General features: G+C 42.6%; 1 protein-coding gene across 6 annotated transcripts in view; it reads right to left on the bottom strand.

The window, feature by feature from the left end:
* Window positions 1-10,081, bottom strand: part of MAP3K15 (mitogen-activated protein kinase kinase kinase 15) — a 134,146-nt gene that overhangs the window by 69,302 nt on the left and 54,763 nt on the right. Inside the window, exons 1-2 of one of the 6 annotated variants that reach the window (XM_025201127.1) lie at window positions 9,403-9,422; window positions 8,351-9,115 (exon numbers count right to left, since the gene is read on the bottom strand). The exons of the other annotated variants lie outside the window; for them this stretch is intronic. The gene's annotated coding sequence lies outside the window, so the exon portion shown is untranslated. Of the gene's footprint in view, window positions 1-8,350; window positions 9,116-9,402; window positions 9,423-10,081 lie in introns of those variants that run through there. 6 annotated transcript variants of the gene reach the window in all.

The following is a 10,081-nucleotide window of genomic DNA, read 5'->3' as shown; positions in this document are numbered from 1 at the left end:
CCCCCCACCAGACAGGCAGCGTCTGCCCCCTCCCTCACCACAGGTGGCGTTGATCTGCCCTCCATGCCCCTTCCACCACACCGGACTTACCACCTGATGGCAGCTGTATCAGATACTGGCCAATATGCCTCCTTAAATATTGGCTATCAGTATCGGCCTCCAAAATGTCTATTGGTGCACCCCTACATATTAGCAAAGTCTAGGTGAGAATGCTCAATCCCAGAACTCCAATGAAAGTTTTTAGCTGAAAAAGATTATAGCATGAAGTGGGAGGGGAATGTTTTTCTGTTTGTAACAACAGAGAAATCAACATAGGCCTTTAGAAGTCTTATGCAATCAGTATTGATTTAAACCCCATAAAAATTAAGACAACCTGAATCCCAAGAATGTAAAACTAAATTAACCAGGCGTGGCCAGGCTGCAGGAACGGGTTTGTAAATGTATGTGTGTGCAGATCACTATCATCCTATCACAGAATCACAGAAAATCAGGGTTGGAAGGGACCTCAGGAGGTCATCTAGTCCAACCGCCTGCTCAGAGCAGGACCAGTCCCAACTAGATCATCCCAGCCATGGCTTTGTCTAGCCAGGTCTCAAAAACCTCCAAGGATAGACATTCTACAGCCTTTCTGGGTAACCTGTTCCAGTGTTTTACTGCCCTCCTGATAAGTTTATCCTAATATCTAACCTAAACTTCCTTGGCTGCAACTCATGCTTAGCTTTACACATATGAGACTACTGTTGATAGCAATGGGACTACACAGGGGCATATATGTGTAGGATCGCATCCTTAATCACAACTATCTGCATTTCCAGAATCATGTTTTGAGTTAGAACTGGGATGCATCTTACATGCAACCTATTTCAAAGTACCCACATACAACTCACTTAGAAAGCAGACCTTTCCTTTCCTTTTTCATGTCCCTGTGACAAGGTATTTAGCAGAATTCACAGATTTGTTGGAATCCGACAGGTTGCACAGTGAGTGCATCTGCTATGTTCCATCAAGTGGACAATTAAATAATTTGGCTCAGAGACAAGTCAACATGCAATAAAGCTGACATTTCTTATGCTCTATTACCATGAAGTACAATACAGACAAGATTAGAGTTTCCTACTTTATGACTTAAACAGTAGCATGCATATGCACATACTCTACTGAGGCTCAATTTCTGTGCTTAATAAGTAGCAGCCCCCTTTTTAATGACTTCCTCTTTATTCCTTAAAGAAATACCCAGTACTCATTCCATTTAGCTAATTTGTATGCTTCACAAAATATACTGGGTTAAACCTACCTACCTGTCTGAAGCTGGAACTGATGGATAGATGAAGGATAAATAAGAACTAAATTATTTATATGACATTTACTTTTTGGGGGGTGGTGTGTACACATATATTCACATACTTGTGGTGGGGTAGCTCCTATAAAATACTACAATGTTGCAACATCCAGCATAAGGCAAGTGTAGGGCACTTCAAAACACCTGCCTTGCAGTTACCACTTGGTTGGAAAAAGGCTAAGGGACATCACCCTGGCAGAAACATGTCCTCACTGAGGTGTTAGGCTGTCAGCAGTAGCTCTAATCTGTTGCTCTCTGGCAGAAGCTACAACCATTGGGGCACTGAACATCTGGACTCAGTCTGGATTTTGGACTCTGACTCACTGGTTTAAAGGGGAGATGGTAGGTCTAGGGCAACCACTGCTCCTCCATACTCTTGCCTAGGCATACACAGACAGGTAGTAACTCAAACTGGGGCTAACTAGAATAAAAAAAAATAAAGACAGCATTTTGCAGTTACATGACAGCTTTTATCCCATGATCCATTTGAAAATGTAGTTTGACTTTTGCAGAAGATATAATTCTGTTCAGTAATAAACTACTAGTACTTGGACAACAGAAACCTATTGGGATTAAAGCAATATCATACGAGAGTAATTATTCAAAATACACAGTTTCCTATTAGAGTTGGGTGGAGAAAGGTACTTCCATTTTGGAGAATTTGACATTTGATTTTGTTCTTATTCGGAAAGAAAGGCAAACATTTTTTAGTTCCCTGAGAAAAGAAGTGGAGCCTTGTCCCTTTGGCAGTCTGCTCAGTGTTGATGTCCTAAAGCTAGTCGCACTGTGGTTCCAGCCTTTGGAAGTCCAAGCTGCTAAAAATAAATAAATAAATAATTAAACAGAATAAAAACAGTTGGGCAAGATGGTAGGAAACAAGCAGGTTTCCATCTAAACCATAGCTTGGTCCTCTCAGAATTTCTGTGAAGCCTCTGAGAAACATTTAAATTTTGCAGAATCACCAAAATCCAAAAAACCAAGGTTTCATTATTTATTTTTCCTCCCACACAAAACAGTTTTAATTCTGGTTTATAAAAATTCTGTGGTGAATATCACCTCCTCAAAAGACTGCATTCCTAAATGCCAGCATTCAGATATCCAGTTACTTAACTCTAGATATTAAATACAATAACTAGATATCTAAATTCTAGGGAGGACTATACCTCTGTTGCTCGGGGCTGCAGCGGGGTGGTCAGGAAGGCCAAGGCAGAGATGAAACTGGGACTAGTTACCCGGATCAAGGACAACAAGAAGTCTTTTTTTAAATACATAGGGGGTAAAAAGAAGATACCGGGTAACGTGGGGCTGCTGCAAGACATGCTAGGAAATCTGGTCATCACACCGATGACAAAGCTAACCTATTTAACAATTTCTTTGCCTCCATTTTCCTGAGCAAGGATTGGGTCACCTCCCCCCTGCCCTGGGACCCCCGTAGGCCACAGGGGAGGCGCACCCAGGCCTAGGGTCAGTGAGGATCTAGTCAGGGAACTTCTGGAGGGGAAGAAACTGGAACTTCTGGCACCTGGGGAGAAAGAACCAGCAGCATACCTACAGGCTGGGGAACTCCCTTCTCGCCAGTGCAGAGGCAGAAAAGGATCTTGGAGTCATTATTGATGCCAAAATGAACATGGGCCAACAGTGTGGGGATGCGGTCAGGAAGACCAACCACACCTTGTCATGCATCCACAGATGCATCTCGAGCAGGTCCAAGGAGGTGACCCTCCCCTTCTATGTGACACTGGTCAGTCAGGCCGCAGTTGGAGTACTGCGTCCAGTTCTGAGCGCCGCACTTCAGGAGGGATGTGGACAACATGGAGAGGGTCCAGAGGAGGGCCACCCACATGATCAGGGGTCAGCAGGGCAGGCCCTACAAGGAGAGGCTATGGGACCTGAACCTGTTCAGCCTCCACAAGAGAAGGCTGAGAGGGGATATAGTGGCCATTTACAAACTAGTCAGGAGGGACCAGCAGGCATTGGGGGAGTCCCTGTTCCCCTGAACACTACCAGGAGTGACTAGAAATAACGGCCACAAGCTGGCAGAGGGTAGATTCAGGCTAGATATCAGGAGGCGCTACTTCACTGTCAGGGCAGCTACGATCTGGAACCAACTTCCAAGAGAAGTAGTGCTGGCTCCTACCCTGGGGGTGTTTAAGAGGAGGCTAGATGAACACCTTGCTGGGGTCATTTCACCCCAGTACTCTTTCCTGCCATGGCAGGGGGTCAGACTTGATGATCTGCTCAGGTCCCTTCCAACCCTACCAACTATGAAACTATAAATGTTATCCTTCAAGTTCACAAACTGTACCTACAAACTAGTGAGCAGTTTAAGATAATATTTGGCCCAGAAAGTCTTTCTAAATCCATAACTGTCAGCCTTTAGAGTAATCTAATGGAATAAAAAAAGATAACAAGCACTGTTGGAACCACAGAGGAATCATTTGGGGTTATTTTAAACTTGGACACACATTGTATGAAGACTGAATTAACACTGAGAATGTATTACAGTAAGTCAGGGTAAAAAAGCATTGAGGTCATATGCAAAATGTCATCAAGCCAAGCTTTGTAAAACCATAACATTCAGAGTTAAACTTTCACAAAATCTAAACATGTTATTATAATAATGTGGTCTGCATATACCAGCCATGAAATCTAATGCATTAATTCCTGAATCAAGCCTGTAACTTCTGGTTAACTTTGAGTAGAGAGAGGCAACTAATCATGATAGAAAGACTCCAACAACACAGAACCTGTATTATACTTAGTTCTGCCACTGCAATGGTTAATTGCCCTTTGATATTAAAATATTATCCCTTATTTCTAGTTTCTGGCAAGCAGACCTTAGATGGCATCTTATTCTGCTGTATCTGGAGCTACCTGATTCTCTGCTCCAGCCCTGGTGCAAGGTAGATGAAACTGAGCTGATGTCAGTTATGGCAGCTTGCTACAACTCCCAGAAGACCATAACCAGTTAGGGGGTGCTACAACATACCTCAAGGTACCTCTAGCCCAGAGGCAGGCAAAAGGCAGCCCGCAGGCCAAATCTGGCCCACCAACTGACTGGTTCCAGCCTGCAGGTGGGCGCCCATGAATTGATTAAATCTGACCCATGGCTGCCTCCATGGTGTTCCTCATGGAGCTGATCCCTACCTACTCCTGCCCAAGGCAGCCCATGCCTCGCTTCCACCTGCACCCACTGGCCTGACCCTGGCCAGCCTGCACAGCTTCCTGATGGGGCTGGGTTGCTCCTGGTCCAGCTGCAGCCACCCAGGTACTGCTTGGCTCCCCCCCACCTCCAGCGGCTCCTCTTCCTCCTGGCCCTGCTGCTCCGCTCCACGCAGGGGGTTGCTCCAGCTGGAAGGCTCTTGCCCTAGCATGTGAGGCTCCAGCTCAAGTTCCTGGCCACCTTCCACCCACCCTGTGCAATGAGCAGCCACCTGTGGGTGGCTGAGTGGATGGAAGGCAGCCGGGACCTGGAACTGGAGCTGAAGCCCTGTGCACTAGTGCAGAAGCCACTTGGCTGCAGCTTCTCCCACGGCCTGGAGCAGCACAGCAGGACCAGGAAGAGAAGGAGGAGCCGCTGCTGGAGGCGAGGGGGACCCAAACAGCACCCAGGCGGCTGTAGCCATACCAATAGCAACCCTGCTGGGAAGCTATACACACCGGCCAGGACCGGGGCCAGGGCCAGTAGAAGCATGACGTGGGCTGCCCTGGGTGAGAGTGGCCAGGGCTTGGCCCCATGTGCAGATTGTGGGGCCAGCTGTGGGCCACATGGGTGGAGAGGTGGGGTGCGGACTCCACCTGTAGTACCCAGGTGAGCTCTTCTGCATGAACCCCTTGCCCTTCCTCCCCACATCTAAAAGACAGTTACAGAAGGCCCCTACTCACATGGGTCTGCTATGGTTTCCTGTACTTTTCATTTTAGTCTAGTGTTCTGAGTTCTTTTTATGTCCCACATGAGCAAACTAATATTTTCTACATCTTTGCTATGCTCATCAGATTGGTCTAATCACGCACTACTGTCTATGTTAGGAAAAATGAACTAGGCATCATCATTTAGAGGCTGCAGGGCACAAGACTGACTAGTTTTTCTTTGGGTCCATACATAAAAGTACTTCACTTAGGCTGTGACTTCAGCTTTGAAATCAACATAGTAAACTGCTGATGATAACTGTTATCGTTATAAGCATGACCTCAGTGTCATATTGCAAAGTAATGTGAATATGAGCCATCCTAATCTATAATTAGTATAAATGAAGCCATTCATAAAATAATTGGCCATCAAAAGCAGCACTGTTTACAGTTACTTAGTATCTTGTGCAAATCTATGATCTATTTTAACAAAAACAGAATCACTAGACATAGCACAGCACCCTTAAAAAGATCTTGTACTCTGATAAATGACTTGAGAAAACAGGACTTGAGGGCTATATACTGTATCTCAGTTACTGTGTCAGATTTGTACAGTGTATAACGGATGTATAATCTGAAGTGCCACTAACAGTATTATAATCTACTTCAATAGATATGCAATATCTCCCTAACTCACCTGCTGTACATTGTTGTAAGAATAAGTATTTTCACTCAGGGAAAGACACTAATCCCACTGTAAACTAGTGAAGCTATGTATTTGCCACTGATGACAATTTGGCCTTCAGCACCTTTAATATTGGCAGAAGTACATGAGGCAACCCAAACAGGACTTTTAGAGTGTGTGCTGAATTAACAGGGCACCAGTGAGGGGAGAAAAACTCCTCAAAAACATATTGCAAATGTTAGTTGCAAACCACAGATGCGTAATGAACACAGAGTTCCATTATGCCATTTTTACAAATTCATTTCTATACCAGAATTACATTTTGAATAACCTTGTGCTTTTCAAGGTAGTAATTTCCTAACACTATTCATAATTACCAGTAATTTACTGCTTGCATGGTGTTATTCCCCATCACTTGCTAATTGCATATTCTTTGTATTTTAGTGCACTGATTGTTAAAGCAAAACCTACTGACTTAATGACAATTATAGCTGTCCTCATCATTAACATGATTCATGATGGAACTACTTTGGAAAGCGACAGAACAGCTCTGGCTTTATGCCAATGCTGGATTTGGCCATAAGGTAGTTACAATCTGTTCAATTTTATGCAAAATTAGGTGCAGCTTTTGGGCAAGCTGTCATGAAACCATCCCTTGAACAATATTTGGAAACCCTGGTTTTAGTTAATATGGCCCCCTTGAAAAAAATATTAATTAGAACATAATTTTATTGTAGCTGATCAAACCCTGTTACTTGATGTTACTAAACCCTAAATTGTCAAAATGGCACAAGAAGCATCAGCCACTGGTCAATCACATTGTTAAGATTCTAACTGACCATGAATACTTAGGTTTGGTTAAACAACAAAGGGGTAATCTGGTGTCCATATTAATTAACTCATCTAATTACAAAAATTCACAGGAACGTAATTTGATACTATCCGGTCTGTGGTTTATATTTTTAAAATCAGGATTGGTGTTTTGCATCACCTGACTGCTTTTAAACCATTTGAAGCAACACTAAAGATAAAACAAGAAATGAGCTCAGGCGAGTGAGAAAACGTGTTTCACCCAAAGCCCGATACCAGTGTTATCGTCTTGTGCAACAGACACTATATGATCTAGAAAAGGCAACAGTAGGTAGCATCTAATATCTTTATTTTCCAGTTTCTTACATTATGTGCTTTCTTTACCTCTTTCCAGAAGGATAACTTTTAATTATAATCCTTACTAATCAATCCTTACTAATCAACCAAAAAATTAAACCATTTTATGTTTGATTTCAAATATGGCACATCTATGCCAGTAATTCTCAAACACAGTTCAGTGGCACCCTGGGGTGCCACAAGATTCTTTCAAGGAAGTTGTGGAGTGCCACACAATGTTAGTACAGTTAGGTCTTCAGATATGATTCACAAGAGAAACCCAAAGATTTCAAATATGAATGCCTAGTGTTAAAACCAGTCTAATTCGTTTTGGTCTTTCCAATTTCTTTGCAACCAAAGAACTGCTTCATTATTTTTACGCAGTCAAAAATCAAGTGAAAATGAAGAGCTAACATTTTCCAAGAGGTGCCTGGAGTCAATCAAGGGGTGCGTGGGCTCTAAAAAGGATGAGAACTACTGGTCTATGCACAGGAAAACAATAAAAAGAAAGGCACTCTTCTGATCCAGACGATTCTTGGGTTAAGATGACAGAAAGACTGAAAAAATAAGTCAATTTATAGGACAGGAGTGGCCAAACCACAGCACACATGCCACAAGTAGCAAAGGCAGCCTTTGTGCATGGCACACAGCAGATCTGGAAGGAAGAGGGAACAAAGAAGCAGATAGGGCAGGAAGCAGAAAAAGGAACAGATTAGGACAAGGGAGGGAATCAGAATGGAACTTAGGGAGAATGTGGGGCTTACCTTGTGGCAAGCCTACCAAAAAGGTACAGGAGTACCAATTTAAATACCTGTTACTGTTTAGAAGCAGGCAGTACTTCTGAAGTCTTTAAAAAAAGACAATAACCAGCTTACTAGCCACTCAGACTAATATGAGGGCAGGCAATGCAGGGTTGACGAGTTAAGATTAGCTTTCTAGTGTATCAGTATACTCGCATTCTGTCAGACAACTAAATTTCATAACTGAAGGGCCTCCCATGAAAAGCCCAACCCACAGTCCCTAATATTTAAATCTAAACAGCATAAGAAAAAAAGTACATAGCAGAAAAATTTGTGGACTGCAAACTGCTAGGCTCCAACTCATAGTGTTACCATTTCTAAGTCACCACCTTGGATTATACCTATAAAAAAGACGACAGCAGAGTAGTTAAAAATCCATACAAGAAAACCTATGTTAAAAGAACATTATTAAGGCTGCAGAATCATTAATTTAAAAAGATAGAAAATGCCAGAGTGAAGGATACGGAGGTAACCTTAATGTGGCATCCTTGGGTCTATGCATTAAAATACAGTCTTCAATTATACAATTACCTATGAGTTTTTTCCACAACACTCCTGCCTCATTCTGTACACAGCATGGACTTGCTCTGGTTATGAAACGTAACTGTGTCTGCAAAGCCCCTTCCTCAGAAGTGAGAAGATATACAATAAATTATACTGGGGACCACAGGAAGACAAAAAATGGTTTTATATGCAAGGCAGTTGAATGCTATTCTGGACATATGGATTTTATTACAGCTCCTCCCCCACAACCCCTAGAGTAACACAAAAGAAGTCACTTAAACTAAACATTTCTCATTAGGCCATTACCTAATTGCAAATTTCGCCTTTTCCCGGTGCTTGGCTTGAGACCCTGAAGTCTTACCTTTACCCTATGCAGAACAATGGGCACATACAACTGCAACTGAAAGCAATGCAGCCTGTACTTTGAGCATGTGAAGTGCTGTATAAGGCTAAGTCTTTAAAAAAAGAACCAGGCATTCAGCATCTCAATCTGAGCACTCAAACTTGGTAGATACTTTTGATTTCCTATACTTATGCTTTGGCCCCTACCTTGATGGCCATAGTCAACCCTTCACTTCATTAGGGCATTGCAAAAATAAATTAATTCATGATTTTGAACTTCAGAACTGATGAGCTGAGAAGGAAATTAAGAATTCAGTCTTCAGTGAAGGGTTTGAATAGTGTGTAGTAAATAAGCCATAGGCTGCAAACTGAACAACAATAAAATAAAATATTGGGATACTCATGAATATTGGAGTGCCATCCATCCTGTGCACTGAATGAGGCAGGATGCTGTAGATAAAAGAGCACATGCAAGGATGATGAATTAAATTTGCATGAAAACCTTAATTCTGGCACTTCTTAATTTTCAAGTGGTTTACTTTGCAGCCTTAATAATGGTTTCAACTTAAGCTTTCAGTTAGTCTATAACGTACATCTCTATCCGCCTGCCTGATTTCAGGTTAACACAGCTAGCTACCTCTCTCTTTTCATTTTTGGTTTTTAATGCAATTTCATAGGCTTTTAAACAAACTGAAAAATTAAGACATTCCATCATGTCACATTTCTCTGATACTAACATAGATCATCAGCAGGGCAGGAACCTTTAGATCCTCTGATCAAGCCTTTAGCCACTTCAGCTGACTGAGTCACTGGTAGCAGTAAGAAGTTATCATCCTCCCTGTGAATCCATGCTAGAGAGAATAGGACACTTTGTTAATAGGTTTTACAACGGTTTGCTGACAGCAGGGGACATAGCGAGACTGAGAATTATAGCTCTGTTTGCAGACTAAAGAAATAAGTCTTTCCGCCCTTTGGGATAAAGGTATGTGCCTCAAAATGCAGGTATGTTATGGTCATAGCAGGCCCATGATTGTTGTGACAACCATGAGATGCTGCATCAACTCCATGAAAATAGGTCTTGTCCCCATGCTCACTGAAGTCCTGCACTTGAGACAGAACAATTTCATGCACAAATACAGACTGGGGAAGGACTGGCTAGGCTACAATACTGAAGAAAAGGATCAGGCGAGGGGGGAGTCACAATGGACTCATAACATTGCATATAAGCCAACAGTGTACTCTTCTTGCAAAACAAAGAGGCTAATAGCATTCTGGGCTATATCAACAGGAGTGATACTTGCAGATGGAGGGCAGTGATTCTCGCACTCAATTCAGCACTGGTGAGGCCTCACCTAGAAGATCATATCCAGTTTTGAGCCCCACACTTCAAAAATGATGTGGACAGATTAGAAAAGG

This window comes from Alligator sinensis, unplaced genomic scaffold (assembly GCF_000455745.1).
Source record: "Alligator sinensis unplaced genomic scaffold, ASM45574v1 scaffold583_1, whole genome shotgun sequence".
Lineage (NCBI taxonomy): Eukaryota > Metazoa > Chordata > Crocodylia > Alligatoridae > Alligator > Alligator sinensis.
Note: the sequence above shows the minus strand (reverse complement) of the source record. Positions and strands in the feature narration are given on the sequence as shown.